Below are 17,123 nucleotides of genomic sequence, written 5' to 3' on the forward strand. Positions count from 1 at the left end.
GGTCCGGGCTCCTCGCTCCTCGCGCCAGGGGCTTCGCCCGGGGCTTTGAGAGTCGAGACCCAACCAGGCCGCGCTCGTGCGAGGCCAGCGTTTCAGAGGCCCAACACGGCTGCCCACGTGGCCCCCCGTGGAAAGGAGGCGCGAGACTGCCGGGAGCCCCGGGAGCAAGCCCGGCACTCGGCTTCCGTCGCCCGTGGGCCGAGTGAGAGGCCCGTCCTGAATCACACGGGACTGCTGAGCTTTGGTAACTTTTGTTCAGATCTCAGGACACACCCGTGTTTTCACCACGAGTTTTTCTGCGCCCGGGACTCGTTCTCAAGGGCTGGCACCCGGCGAGGGTCGCCGAAACACGCTGCTAGACTGAGGAAGGAGCCAAACTGGAGATGAACTTGTGCTGGCAGTATTGCGCCATTTTAAGATTCGCGGCATTGTCGTCGACATTCGGCTGGAGTCGCCTCGCGCCCGGGGATGGCTTCTAGCACCGGTCCGTGAGTCAGAGGGGATGTGGGGCTGGCCCTGGAGTGCCCTCTAGAGAGGTGCGGGGTTGGAGGTCGCAACATCCCGCCACAATCGGGCTTTCCTCCAGTGCTGGAAAAGACGCACGTCTCTTCATTTGAAGACCAGATTGAGTTGGCGGTTTTTGTTTAGGGGCCTCTAAACCCTGGAATCAGGCGGTTTTTGTTTAGGGGCCTCTAAGCCCTGCAAGATAAAGCTTGCCCTGGGAGAGGCAGGCGTGTACTGGCCACACATGAAGGCGGAGTGGATGGGCGGCACAGGTCAGGGTGTCCTCAAGAGCGTGCAGCCATCAAAGATGTGGCACTGCCACCGGATTTTGTGTCGTTTTCCCCATGGCTTCCTTTTCACGGACCTCATGTATCGAGTTAATGGAAGTTACATGTGTTTGTGATGGAGCGCCACTGCGCATCCCACAGACATTCAGGGTCTGCGTCGTGGGGGACGAAAGCATATATAGCTTCCTGTATGTATGTGCCCTATGTGGGCATTTCATTGAAAATTAATTACCAGCTAGCCTATTTATGGTTATTAGTTTTAATGAATTTCTGTGTTTTAGGAAAATATTTAAAATCAAAACAAATAACTACATCATGGGTTTTTTTAAAATTGGGATCTGAATATTTAGGTTTCAGACCTGCTGCTTTAGCAACAGATATGCTTTATGATAGATTGTGTCACTACATATGAGAAACAAGCAAGAATGAAAGAATCAAGTGTCATCAACCAAAAATAACTGAATAGTAGAGTATTAGAGATATTTTTAAAAAGTTTTTATGTTATTAGCTATGTTGAGTTAAATAAAAACAAAGAACAAGGAAAAAAAGACAATATTTACTAGAGGCAAAAAGGGACATTTTATGACAATAAAAATATCAATTGATCAGGAAGATATAACAATTATAAATACAAAATTCTCACTTTTAAAATCAAACAATAAAGGCTCCAAAATATATAAGGAAAAGTTGACAGAATTGAAGAGAGAAATAGAAAGCAATAATATCAAGAAACTGTAATACTTCATTTTCATTAATGAACAGAGCAACTGGACAGAAAACCAGCACAGATACAGATGACTTGAGCACTGCTATCAACCAACTTGATGTAACTCACATCTGAAGAATATTCCACCCAATCACAGCAGAGTATACGTTCTCTTTAAGTGCACATGGAATATTCTCTAAGATATACCACATGCTAGCTCATAAAACAGATTTAAATTTATTTTTCAATACTGAAAACAGGTGTGACCCCTGGATTACAATGAATCAAAATCAGCAACAGAAAGAAATTTGCGAAATCCACAAATATTTGGAAATTAAAAATCAAACTTCTAAATAACCCATGGCTCAAAGAAGAAATCATAAAGGAACTTAAAAATTATTTTGTGCTAAGAGTGACGGCTCAGGCCTGTAATCCTGGCACTTTGAAAAGTCACAGAGGATCACTGAGGCCATGAGTTTGAGATCAGCCAGATAAACACAGTGAGATAATGTCTCTACACAAAACAAAACCAGCCAGGCATGGAGGTGCTCACCTGTAGTCCCAGGTACCTTGGAGGTTAAAGTAGGAACACTTGAGCCCATGAGTCTGAGGCCGCAGTGAGTCATGTTATGACCATGCTTCTGCACTCCAACCCAGACAATAGAGCAACAAAACACAACAAAACAAATTGAATTTAATAGAAAGGCTAAGCAGTGCTGGCAAGAAAATTGAAAACGATAAAGCTATGTATTGAAAAATAAGAAAGATTACAAATCAATAAGTATCTACCTTAAGAAACTAAAGAAAGAAGAGTAAATTAAACACAAAGCAAGAATACAAATAATAAAAATTAGAAACAAAAACAGAAAAGCTATAGAAAAAAAATCAACAAACCCCAAAATAGGTTGTTTAAACTATCAGCAAAATTGACAAACAAGTATACTTACAAAAAATATGATACCTCAATGAAGAAAATCAGAAAAGAAAGAGTATCACTATTGAGATATCAGACAAATTAAAAGAATTATAAGGAATAATATGAATAACTTTGTGTCGACGAATTAGGCACCTTACATTAAATGGTCAAATCTTTTAGAAAGACACAAATATTTACGAATAACTCAAGAAGGAATGGAAAATCAGGATAGAACTAAAACAAGTAAAAACATTCGGTTAGTAATTAACAATTTTCTCACAAAGAAACACTTAGGCCCAGTTGTCTTCATGGATAAGTTCAGTCACTTAAAAAATAAAACCAATTCAACACAAACTCCTCTAAAAATTAGAAATGGAGGGAATGCTTTCTGACTCATTCTGAGTCCAGTATTTAATACCAAAGCCATGACATCACAAGGACAGAAAACTATAGGCAAGTATTGCTCATGAAGGTCAGTGCAAAAATTCACAACAAAATGCAAACAAACCTAATTCAGTATGACACTGAAAAATTAGATATCATGACCAAGTGGGATTTGTGTTAGAAATGTGACTAATAATTGAATTAAAATTTTAAAAATAATATATTTAATGTAGCATATTAATGAAACTAAGGACATTGACATAATCATCTCAATAGATAAAGAAAAGTATTTTTATAAAATCTAACATCAATTTAAAATTATTCATTCATTGAAAAACTCTCAGTGCACCAGTACTAGAAGGAAAATTTTCCAACATAAGGGCATCTTGAAAAACCTGAAAGTAGCGTCATGCTTCATACTAAAGAAGCCCTAAAATTGAGAACAATGCAAGGAAACTAACTTACCACTTCTATTGAACATTGTGCTAGAATTTCAACAGGTGCAAAAGGGCAACTGAAAGAAATAAGAGGCATTCAGACTATAAAGGAAGTCACAAAATTTTCATGCCCAGACAACCTGATTCTCTAGGCAGGCAACTTTAAAAATCCACAAAAATACTACTAGAAGCAATAAACAAATCCAGCAAGTTAGATGGATGCAAGATACCAAAGCAATTTAAACTTCTATATATTAACAATTAACAATTTAAAAGCAAAATTAAGACATAAATTTATTCCAAGTTGCATCCAAAAATAACGTATTTTGAAATATTTTAACAAAAGTAGTATAAGACTTGTATCTGAAAAATATAAATCATTGCTGGCATAAATTAAAGAACATCTTTATTAAAATAAAAGACAGCCTATGTTCATAGATTGAAGACTCAATATCTTTAAGATGATTTTTTTATATAATTGATGTATGTATTTAACATAACCCTTTATAAAAGTCCATGCAGGGCTTTTGTTTTTCCTTTTTTTCTTTCTGTAGAAATGTACAAGCAGAGGCTAAAATGTACATGGCAATGCAATCAAGACATAAAATACTAGCTTAGGTATAGAAGTATAGAGCAATGGAACATAATTCAATGTCTAGGAATAAAACATTTCCTTTATATTTAATTTATAACAAAGGCACCAAGGCAATTCAATGGGGGAAGGGATAGTCTTCTTTAAAAATAGTGCTAAGACAACTGGTTATTTACATGCAAAAGATATATATTTATACCCTTGCTTCACTTGAACTCAAAATGGGGAGGACTTCCAGCAAGGTGGCAATGGGGCAGTTTGGTCTGTGAGACCCTTCATGAAAGAGAACACACAGAAAGACTCTAGCTCTCCCCCAGGGGGCTGCAACTTTCATTGTCCGCAGCCTGCTCTTCACATGGTGCTTGGCTGCTGCCTCAACCACCTCAGTTGTCTCAGCCGCTGCAGTGGCTACTGATGCCGTCACCACTGCTGTCGCCCTACCCATGCCTGAGGCAACTCACAGCTCTGGACTGTGAAGCCCCCTCCAGACATGCTCTACTGAAACTGCTGCCATCGCTGCCACTACCACACCCTACCCCTTGCCCAAAGCCAGGCTCCTGGAACTCCTTTCACACACTGTGAAGTGGTGGCTGCCACTGCCACTACCATTGCCTACTCCCATCCTAGGTGGCCTCTGACTTCCACCCAGCCTGGCTTGCATTGCCTGGCAGTCTCCAGCTGCAGCAGCAAAAGATCAACTAGAGCTGTGAGACCAGCACCAGGGCTCAGGATCCAAGGTAACAATATCAAAATGGGAAGGACAGAAGCTCCTTCCCCTTGCTAAATAGACACAGGCCAGATATGAGTGGCAGGTTTGGTAGGCAGCCCAGATCTAACCCACCCTCCATACAGGCAAGGGCAACTGACCCTAACTGTGAACAAATCTACCAGCCTGCAAAGACAGGCAGAAATCAGAGCTGAAGGGACATTGGACTTAAAGGAAAAGTCTCCGAGTGTGCTTGGTTTCCTGTCTTAAATTTTTTTTTTAAATTCTTTGTCTGTTTGTCTTACCCATCGTGTTTTCGCTCTCTTCTTACTCTTATCAGTAACGTTTACATACTTGCTTTGGTTCTGTTAGTTTACTGACTTTATTTTATTCTTTTTTTTTCTCTTTAGACCCCATATTTGTATAGAGGAATAGCACACCAATAAGGAGGTTGTTTAGCTTATATGTTTGCATGATTGTATATTTTAGTTTTTTTGTAGGGTCGTTGATTAGTTTATTGCTGTTGTTATTGTTTTTCTTTTTACTTGTTTTAGTCTTTGTTTCTCTTTTCATTTGTTAGTCTGTACATTTGTCTGTTTTCCCTCTTACTCCTCTCTCTCTCCACCTCCCTCTTCCCCCCACTCCCTGCTCCATTCTTTTCTCTTTTTCAACCTCATTTTGCTTTCAAGGAGTAAACCAAAAACCCCACTGCGTGGTCAGATTGCAAGGCAGTGGTAAGTGGGTTCCAGATTATCCATATACCTGTCAGCAGATACTGGGATCTGCAGATAGATTTCAAATCTCAGCTACTCCCTTAATTAAATTTCAAAACTGCAAGAAGGACCACCCCCAGTCTACAGTCCAGCTCCAGAATTGAACAAAGCAAGAGGATATACATAAGGAAGAAGAGGAGATTGAACAAATAAAAGTAAAAGCGACCCCTCCACTCCTGAACAACAGATTTAAAAAGGACTGGGGAGGGGGAGTAGGGAGAAGAAATCTGCACAAATAAAGAAAAACCCAAAGAAGAATATAGGTCTCACACAGACCCCAGGGAGGTCAGAACCTGAGAAAATAGATATCAGAATGCAAAAATGAAGAACCCTCCAGAATGACTAGTTGCATGCAATAAGCCTAGACATCAAGACATGAAGAGAGAATTAAAAAAATTGAGGAGAGACAAAAGGAAAACAGGAAGGAGCTGATAACAGAAATAACAGCAGTGAAGAATACTGTGATGGAAATAAATAACAATCTAATAAGCATGGAAAGCAGAATTAGCCAAGCAGAAGAAAGAATCTCAGAGTTAGAAGATGAAAATACAGAACTAACTCAAACTGTCAAAAACAGAAAAGAAGGTTAAAAAGAACAAAACCTTCAAGAGATTAACGATTACTTCAAGAGACCGAACCTAAGAGTAATTGGACTTCCTGAGGCAGAAAGTGAGACAGAGACCACACAGGAACAAACATTCCATGAAATTATACAAGAAAACCTCTCTCATCTCATCAGTGATGCAAAAATTCAAATACAAGAGATTCAGAGAACCTATGCAAGACAACAAATGAGAAGACCAACTCCCAGACACATAATAATTCACCTAAACAAAGTAGGTATAAAAGAAAAAATCCTAAAGACAGCAAGAGAAAAAGGTCAGACTACCAACCAGGGAAGACCAATTAGAATGGCATCAGATTTATCTAAAGAAACCCTTCAGGCTAGGAGAGTATGGAGCCCAATCTTCAAAGTTCTCAAAGAAAAACACTTCAACAAAGAATAACCTACCCAGCTAAGCTTCATCAGTGAGGGAGAATTAAAATCTTTCCCAGACATCCAATCCCTGAGAACTTATGCTGCCTCCAGTCCACCTCTACAGAAATACTTAAGAAAATATTAAACACAGAAGAAAAGAATGCCTATGTTCTTCACAAGAGTAGGGGGAAAGGATGGAAAATACACAAGAATCAACCCAAAAACCAAAGAAAAGACAACAAATAAAGAGGAACAACAACACCTATATAAGAACCTCATGACAGGGAAAAACCACCACATTTCAATAATTAGCCTGAATGTGGATGGACTAAATGCACCACTGAAAAGACAAAGAATGATGGACTGGACAAGAAACCATGACCCCATTATTTGCTGCATCCAGGAGACTCATCTCACTGTAAGGGATATACACAGACTCAAAGTTAGAGGATGGAAAACGAGTTTCCAGGCAAATGGATCACAAAAGAAGGCAGAAGTTGCAATATTTATAGCAGACAAAATAGCTTTTAAGCTAACAAAAATTTCAAAAGATAAAAAAGGGCACTACATAATGATAAAAGTTTCAATCCATCAACAAGAAATATCCACCCTAAACATATATGCACCCAACACAGGAGCACCAGAATTTATAAAACAACTACTAAATAAACTGAAAAAAGATATTGAATCTAACATTATTTAAAGCAGGGGACTTAAATATCCCACTGACAGCTCTAGATAGATCATTGAGGCAAAAAACCAACAAGAAGATACAGAACCTAAACTTGACACTTGACCAAATGGACTTAGTCGATACCTACAGATTATTCCAACGAACAACCTCAGAGTATGCATTCTACTTGTCACCACATGGAACATACTCCAAAATTGATCACATTCTTGGCCATAAATCAAGCATAAGAAATTCCACAAGGTTGAAATCTTGCCATGCACATTCTCAGACCACAGTGGAAAAAAATATTAAAACCAACATGTCCCCCAAACCCACAAAGACATGGACACTAAACAGCATGATGCTGGACAACGACTAGGTCAACACTGAAATCAAAGAAGAAGTTGAAAGATTCCTGGAAACAAATGAAAATGAAGAAACATCTTACGAAAATGTCTGGGATGCCATGAAATCAGTTTTAAGAGTGGAATTTATATCTCTATGAGCACACATCAAGAAAATGGAAAGATCACAAGTGGAGAGCCTAAAAAATCACCTAAAGCAGCAAGAAAGAGAAGACCACCAAAACCTCAACTTTAGCAGAAGAATCCAAATCACAAAAATAAGAGCCCAAATAGGGGACATAGAAGACAAAAATATCATAGAAAACATCAAAAAAGCAAAAAGCTGGTTCTTTGAAAAAATTAACAAGATTGATAGGCCCCTAGTCAGAATGACCAAGAAAAAGAAAAAGCCCAAATGAACACAATCAGAAATACAAAAGATCAAATCAGAACTGATCCCAAAGAAATACAAAAGATTATCGGAGATTGCTATGTACATCTATATGGAAACAGACTTGATAGCCTAGTTGAAATGGGGGGGCTTTCTGACATCACACAACCTCCCCAGGTTAAAACAAGAAGACATTGAGACACTAAATAGGCCAATAATAACCCAAGAAATTGACTCTGTCATATGAAAACTACCTACAAAAAAAAGCCCTGGACCGGATGACTTTCCAGCAAAATTCTATAAAATATACAAGGAGGAACTGATAGTAATCCTATTGAAAGTATTTCAGGCTATTGAGAAGAGTAGAATTCTCCCCAAATTATTTTATGAAGCTAACATCACACTGAACCCCAAACCAGGTAAAGATCCAACAATAAAAAGAGAACTACAGATCAGTATCCCTTATGAACATAGATGCAAAATCCTCAATAAGATTCTAGCAAATCGGATCCAAAAACACATCTCAAAAATCATCCATCAAGACCAAGTAGGCTTCACCCCCAGGATGCAGGGCTGGTTCAACATTTGCTAGACCATAAATGTCAAGAAATATATCAACAGATACAAAAGCAAGAACCACATGATTATCTCATTAGATGCAGAAAAAGCTTTTGATAAAATCCAGCATCCCTTCTTGATAAAGAACTTATTATTTTTTGTCATGTTTTGTTGTCATATCTAAAAATTCTTGACCTCATTCAAGGTTACAAAGATTTGTACGAATGTATTTTGCTAAAAGCTTTATACTTTTAGTACTTATATTTTACTTTACATTTTAGTACTTTCCATATAGAGTTCTTTTAAAATTTTATTTTATTTTATTTTATTTATTTGTATTTATTTATTATAAAGATGTGGGGTACAATTCAGGGTTAGGTATATAAACATTGATCATGCAGGTATAGTATAGTATTCACACAATAGAATACTTTTTTGGCAATAAAAAGAAGTGAAGTGAATTAAATTAGAGAAACCAGTTGCAAAAGACCTCAGTGGATTATTCTAGTCAATGAAAAGTTCAGAAGAGGCTAATCCACAGAGTCAGAAAGTTTAGTGGGTTGTGGTTGGGAAAAGAGATTGTAAACATAAGCAATGAGAAGCTTCTGGGGTGACAGAAATATTCTAAAACTTCGTTTTGGCAGTGGTTGTACAACTCTTTAAATTAATTAAAAATAATTGACATATAACTAAAGTAATAAATTTTATATTGTGCTGGTATACTTCAATAAAGTGCTTTAAAACTCCTTTAAATAATTTTGTCACAAGTTAGTCTATGAATATTTAAGTACTAAAAAATAAATAAGTTGGCATGATTGATTCTATATTTTGTCCATTGAGGAGAAAACATGGTGCATTTGTGAGATGCATGACTTACTTTGTTTTCAGCATGTAAATTAATTTAAAACACCCCAGAAAAACTGTTTGACTAATTATAATGATGTTATTAAAATGGCAGACCACTTTACTCCATTTATTAGCAGAGAAATTGTTTCACAGTATTTTGTTTAAAATAAGGCCTTTAAAATATTTTAAATCTATTGTGGTTTTGACATTATTTCCATTGGGTTTTTAATTTCTTCTAAATGTTTAATTGCTAATGTAATAATTTTAGATATAGGGTGATACTTTATATAGCAGATAATTAAAGTGTATGAATTGTGAACCGAATTTTATGCAGTCAGAATTACTATAACACTATATATCCTTTTATATTTCATAAATTTATAGCTTAAAAAATTCAAACAATTTATTGGTCACTTACTATGAATCAGACAAAATTCTAGTCTCTAAAAATACATTAGTAATAAAGTAAACAAAAATCTATGAATCTGTGAAGCTTATATCCTAGTAGAAAAATATTTATTTCATGTTCTTTTCATACATTACCAGTTAGAATTTGTTGTACAAAATGGCTGATTGCTGAAATAATATTGTTTTTTTAAACGATAGTTTTAAAAAATTCATTTCCTTCTCTATTTACACAGAACCACCTGCAAATTTATGTTTATTCTATTTGTTTTCTTTAATCTTTAAATACAGTGGTGTGTAGGTCACTATAAAGACATTTGTAGAAAAACTGCATTTAGGCATTTTTATCAGTCTCTCTTCAGAACAAGGACTGAAAGAATATGACTATCTAGCTCCTGGTTAATTGAGGACATTATTTTTCAGTCTGTGTGAAGAGTCCTACACGATTTCCATGAGCTTAATAGATCTTCACCATGTGAAGAAATTCAGCTCTTTAACATGGACTCTTTCTAACTGAAGCATGACTGTGCCAGTCCAAGCACATCAGGTATTGGAGAAGAGAGTGGAATGTCCTGACATGAGATGCAAAACTGTCCTTTAAAGTTGCAGACTATAGGATAACGTGATTTGAGATTTACAGAAAGAGAAGCAGGCGCTTCCAAAAAAAAATCATGAGTCTCTAAATGAGAGGGGGACAGAGGAAGGCTGTGAGAGCAAGGGGAAGATAGCTGGAACTTCTTGAAGGAAACCCTTAGATTATCAAGAAAGGCCAACTAGCCACCAACAACGGTGAAATCTGCAGACTGCAGATGGGGCAGCAGTGGTATTCACACAGGCAGAAAGTAATGAGTAGTCTCTACCTCAATAATTAAACAGACACACAAACAAAAAAATCGGTACAAAATTTTCAGCAAAATAGCATGTGTATGGGGTATTGTATGATATGTTATGACTGCCTTTATGACAACTTGTATCCATTACTAAAGAATGTGACTTTTATGCACTTAAAAGAAAAACTTGTTGTTTGTTTTTTATCAAGTAAAAATAATATTTAATTAAAAAGTAATTTTTACTAAGTCATTTAATTATGGTCTCTATGCCACTGTTTATCTTACTATTAAAAATAATAGTAAAAATCAAGTCCAATCTTTAAAGTTTGGAAGCAGGCTCCTTTCTGAAAATTTTTCTTGAAAAATCCTGTTCCTCAGTGCCGTGGGAATATCTTCTACACTACATCTTCATAACATAAAACACAAACTTGAAAAAGTTTGCTGTCATTTTGGTAGATAAAAATGTAAGCATTGTGTGGCTGTCATATGATCTCTTTGGCAATCCTAAATTCAAATTTTTTGTATGGTAATAGTTATATGACTTTCCTCTTCACTTGACATCTCTGTTCCTCTCCTTTACTTGTTATTCACTGGGGGCCTGAATGCTTTTGGTTCCATTTGTTAGATGTTGGTTTTACACCCATGCTTTGGAATGGGGTACGACGTTTCAATAGATGCTTCATGTTTTGAGATAGGTTTATGTCTACATAATTAAGATGTGGTGGCATGCACCTGTAGTTGCAACTATTTGGGAGGCTGAGGCCAGGGGGTCACTTGAGCCCAGCAGTTAGAGTTTGCAGTGAGCTATGATTGCACCACTGCACTCCAGCCTGGGTGATAGAGCAAGACCTTATCTTTAAAAAAAACAGTAACAACAAAACCCCACCAATTTCTTGGTGAAAGTTACCAGATATGTTATACATTTAGGGACATTCATAAATCTTATAATTGAATTACTTTGTAATTTCACTTTAACAAATGTGAAATTATTGTGAAAGATCAAATTAAAAAGAATGATTTCCACTAATTTTAACCTTGATCTTGAAATTAGCAAAACACTGCAAACCCTTAGTACTGTACCATTAACACTGAACGATGCTTGATGAACTGCTGCAGCTGCAGATCCAACGACCTCTTTTCTCCTTAGATGGTGTTTGTTAGGGTATACCTGGCAGCACAGAAAGCTGTGAGGATCCTGAATTTAGTTCCAGAGACATCTCGGTGTTTGGCATTGGCATTCCTTTTGTCCCTTTCCAATTCTCATTCCCATCCCCCCATTCCATAATAAGATACCATCCAACCAGAACTACTGCAGGAGATTGTAGCAACAACAATTTTTCTAGGCACTGCAGTGCCTCTAAAAATTTAATGAACTCATGAAATTTTTATCGCTTTCTCTACTTTTTGACTAGTGTGAGAAATAACTACCACCACACAACAAAAAGCAAAACAAAACAGCAGAAATGTCCACCAAAACAAAACACCTTACAATTCCTTCAGTTACTTGACTTGTGCTAGCAATACTGGAAAGCTTTATACTTGTGAATGGTGTCTGGTGAATACACACACACACACACACACACACACACACACACACACACACTTCTAAGAAAGCAAATAGTGTGCAGTGTTATACGTATTGTCAGCCCTCAACAAATAAGAAACACTAATTTCACTCATTATCTTGGTTACAAAAAAAGGGATATTTAATGATTGTTTTTAGGACTCTTTCTGGAATCTCCATCTTAATATTTATATTTAAAAATAAACACAACTGCACTGTTCAAAGTTCAAATTCAAACTTAAGAATATACTACCCATCATTTTGGTAGGAACACTTTATTTATTTATATATATTTACTCAGCCAATTGCCTCATATTCATTTTTTTTCTTGCATTTTTTTCATCTCTTAACCCAGAAAAAAACTTACTCAAAATATATCTATTCAAAACAGGAGATGGTACTCTAATTGTTAGTCATAGAGTTTAAAAGGTAATTCCCTTCTGTCTGATAGCTGTGAAATATTTCCTGTTTGACTTCTGGCTGTCCATCACACAGGATCTGAAAAAGAGCCAGTTTGCAGCACAACCCTAAAGCTTCTGCCTGAGCACCACTGCGCTCTGAGGTGCTTACTTGCCTGAAGGGTGAACACACTTCATTCAGTGCAGCCCAACCAACTCTCCATGCCATTAGCAGATGTGAGACAGGTATTATAAGAGAAATGTTAACGTAAGATATGACTCTAATATGACCCTGAGGGTGAGTTAAAGTGCCAGGGAACCAGTTACTTCCTTTAGTAGGATATTAAAACCTGGACACCCAAACAACATTTTATCAGGGCAAAGGCAACAAATCCATCAAGAATTCTCAAATCTGTAGCATCCTGAAATGTAGTTACCACAACAGTGCAATTTTACACTCTATTGGTCCCTTTGTATTTCCTTTTATGATCATAGGGACACGTTAGATACTCTTAAAGCATACCACACTAAAATAAGATTTCCACACTAAAAAAGGCAAAATAAATAAATCATAAGATAGGGGAAAAGAAGAAGGAAAAAAATCAACTTTAGCTATCTATTCTATTTAATTACCCCGCTTGGAGTTCCAATTTGGAGACTAAACAAATCCTATCAAGTAAATATAGAAACTTACTCTTTATATTGCCATTAAAAATTGCTTTAACATCTAACGTTTATAGAGATAGTATCAAATAAGAGAAATAAGCCTGTGCATTGCCTTCTGACAGTACACATTTATAATTCCTCTATCAACAGAAACCAATTGTAGGACCACAAAACCCTGAAAAATGCAATATTATATACTATGTGCAGTGGTAATCATATTTGCTTCTGTCATGGGTTTTAATATTTTAGACTTAAATGTTCTTAAAACATTTATTTGTGTCTCATAAACCACAACAACTGTGCCATGGTTGAAAACATAATGGAAAATTTCAATTAATTATTGATGTATTGTTACAGTAACTCAAGAGAGCTTCTTTTCAAACATAAGTGACATTATGTTTCCTACACTTAACTATTCCAACACCTAAATTTTTAGGAAAATATAAATGCTAATATAAGAGCCTAACTAGAAAGATTTTATATTGAAGTTCATTTTCCCATTGGAGTTGCTTTGGTTTTTGGAAAAAAGAAACTAATTGTGAAAAAACAGTAAGGATAAGATTAGCTTATAGAATCTTTTCATTAACATCACAACCCTGTAGCTAAAATCTAGGAATAAAGACATGTAAATGATTTACTTTTAATTTTCCTTAGCATCAAGTACTAACTGATCTCAACTGCATTTGACAAAGAAGTATCCTAGTAAGGAAGAAAGGATTTTGATACATTGTCAAAATCTTAAAAAAGAATAGCTTACTTAAATATGGTCATGCTTTCATATTTCAAAATGTGCATCTTAAGAAATCCCAAGCCCTTATTGCATAAATATCCCAATTCTACCAGTTCTCTTTGGTTCCCTAACCTTTCTGTTTCAGGCCTCTTTAGTGTCATTAATTTCCCTGCTGACAGGGCTCTTCCCCTGGATGGTTGAGGGTTGCCATGGCAGATACATTCTGCTAAAACACAGCACAGCACTCAACAGCTGACATGTACTAACTTTAACATGGCGCTTCCTCAAGGGGTCTCAACTCACAGGGTATCTTCCATCATAAACTCAACACAGTTTGTATTTTCTCTGAGAGATTTTTGGAACTATATTTCTCATGAATGATCTAACAACATTCAAGCATCTAGTACTTCATCATGACCTCAGCAAATAACACCTCATCAGAAAGGGTACCTGTATAATGAACATTTGCATACCTAACCTTGAATTGTACCCCACATATTTAAAATTAAAAATTAAAAAAAGAAGAAAAACTTCCAGAAAAGAAATCAGTCTTTTTGAAGACTTGGGAGGAAGAAGAAGAAAAAATCTATTGGCGATCAAACCATGCTCACATAGACACTTATTATTATATATTTATATTAAGAAAATATTTGGTATAGAATTTTGCTATTGAAAATGGTGCTAAGTGCATCTTAGAGTAGAAAATAAATAAATAGTATTAAACTCAATTTTGGAGACAAATGTAAGTCGACTAGAATTGTCCAACAGTTATATTAAAAGTCAATTAATAATTCTATTCAATAAGCTGGCATGCCTTTGCTTCATACTATGAAAATGTCTTTAAGAATCAAATAAAATAGTCCCAAGTTATCTGAGTTCACTGCAAGTTTTTATACTCAGGACTTTTTATGCTTGCTACAATAATAATACAATCATTCTGGGGGCTTTAGCATGTCTCCTGAATACAGGTTTTTTTATTTGAAGTTTTAACATTTTAAAATATTAAACTATATGAAGCAGTCTGTCAATGGACCAGTAATTTTGCAGTGTTCCCTAAATCCCCTCTGTGGTCCAACACTGAACCTCTACAGTCATACTGAATGTATGTCAATTGTTATACAAATATACATATTCTACAGAAAAGTACCTTTTGGTTTTCTAAGTATATGTACTTTTTATACTCCTCATTTTCCTTATATGTGTTCAATCTTGTTACTTATTATTCATAACTTTAAAATATATTACCATAACTACAATGCACATAGTTAGAAAAGGACATTTGAAAAAAATGTGTGTATTGAGAGAAATCCTAGCCTTGCAAAACAAGAAGGAAGCACTGATCTGGCACATCTTGAAACAAATCAGCAAGTCCATCAACCTGGCTTCAGAGGAAGCAGATGGCTGGGACTCTAGGGACAGCACACCTCGTCACAGCCACCAGAGCCCGTGACTACAGTACTCAATACGCTCAGGACGTTTTCAATAACGTCTTCCTCCTGCCCACGATGTTTGTTCACACAGGACTTTGGCTTGCGTCGCTGCCAACTCTATATTAGTTTCACATTCACCATTTCTGGAGACTTTCCGATCAGTTTACCTGGAGACAAGACTCCATCGCAGGTCCAAACCGCTAAGGTTAGGGAGGGGAAGTCGGGCAGTGGATTCCTCTCTGCTTAGGCCCACTTCTTTAGAAGAGATTATGGTCTGTGGACAGTACTTTGAAAACGAGGCACAGGATAAGCAAATACACCACAGTGCACTTTCTACAGTAGAAACATAGCTATTTAAACATAAACAATCCATAACAAACAGCTGTAGATCATTATTGTTAGAAAAAAATAACAATTAAAATTGAAGGCAGGATTTCTACTATGTATTTACTTGAAATGTAATTATCTGAATCCAGGGAACTACTGGGAAAATGGAGTGAAGCTGAAATGTGCTAGAAATAGAAATGGATAGATATAGATCATATGTATATATATTATATATATGTACAGGCATGTTCTCTCTCAATATGTATGATAGATGATAGAAGATAGATCGGTAGATAGAAGATAGACATAAATACACAGACATAGAAATAAAAGAAAAGAATAACTAATATTTTTACTATTCCATTTTTTAGTTAAATGAACAAATCAGGAGGCAATATTTTCATCTAATTTATCTTTCTCAAGGTTCATAATGTATGCAATAGGAAGAATATGGAAGGCCTGGTAATTTTTATTTCACTGCTGTCGGGAATTTTCTGAGAAAGAAAAAAGACACTTGACGTGAGAAATAGCACATTTGCAAATGGGTGACATTTGAAAAATATAAATGTTCTACTCTCTGGAATTAGAACATTGATTAAAAAATACATTTTAACAATAATGAACTGATTAGTTACCTGTGGCTAGAATAGGAAGTAATGATAATAAAAGAAACATCACTGAATAAGTAGTATATAACCTGTGATTGCTTTACATGTATCACTTAAATTACTACAACAATAATTTTGTGAAACAGATTCTGTTGTTATCATCTAAATTTTTTTGTTTTTAAAATTAAAAAAAAATTTTTCTTTCATTTTTATTATAGAGATGTGGGGTACATTTCAGGGTTAGGTATATAAACATTGATCATGCAGGTATGCTTGTTAATGAGGTATGCCCCTCCTTCCCCTAGCAGTTTCCCACTACTGCCAATCCCTTTCTTATAGCACTGTAATAGTTCAAGTTCCGTTTATGAATGAGAACATATGGAACTCAGTTTTTGTTTCTGTGATAAATCACTGAGTATGATTGACTCCAAATCCATACAAGTTGTTGCAAAATCCATATATTCGTACTTCTTTATGGCTGCACAATATTCCATGGTGTATATGAACCACATTTTTTATCCAGTCCAGCTTTGATGGGCAACACGGTTGGTTCCATATTTTTGCTAATGTGAATAGAGCTGCAACAAACATACCTGTGTAGGTATCTTTTTTGTAGAATAATTTGAGTTCCTTTGGGTATATTCCCAAAAGGGGAATTGCTGGGTCATATGAAAGGTCAATTTCTAGTTCCTTCAAAAATCGCCACACTGTCCTCCAAAGAGGTTGTACTAGTCTGCATTCCCACCAGCAGTGAGAAGCATTCCTTTTTCTCCACATCCTTGCCAGCATCTGTTGTTGTTTGTTTTATTAATGATGGCCATTCTTACCGGGGTTAGGTGGTATCTCAATGTGGTTTTGATTTGCATTTCTCTGATGATGAGTGAGGCTGAGCACTTTTTCATGTGTCTGTTGGCTGCCTGTATATCTTCTTTTGAGAAGTGGCTATTCATGTCTTTTGCCCACTTTTTAAAGGGACTGTTGGGTTTTTTCCTTTTGGTGTGTTTGAGTTCCTTATGAATCCGAGATGTTGTGCCTTTGTAAGAAGTATACAGTTGGCAAATATTTTTTC

This window comes from Carlito syrichta, unplaced genomic scaffold (genome assembly GCF_000164805.1).
Source record: "Carlito syrichta isolate Samal-C Ts95f unplaced genomic scaffold, Tarsius_syrichta-2.0.1 Scaffold314340, whole genome shotgun sequence".
NCBI lineage: Eukaryota > Metazoa > Chordata > Mammalia > Primates > Tarsiidae > Carlito > Carlito syrichta.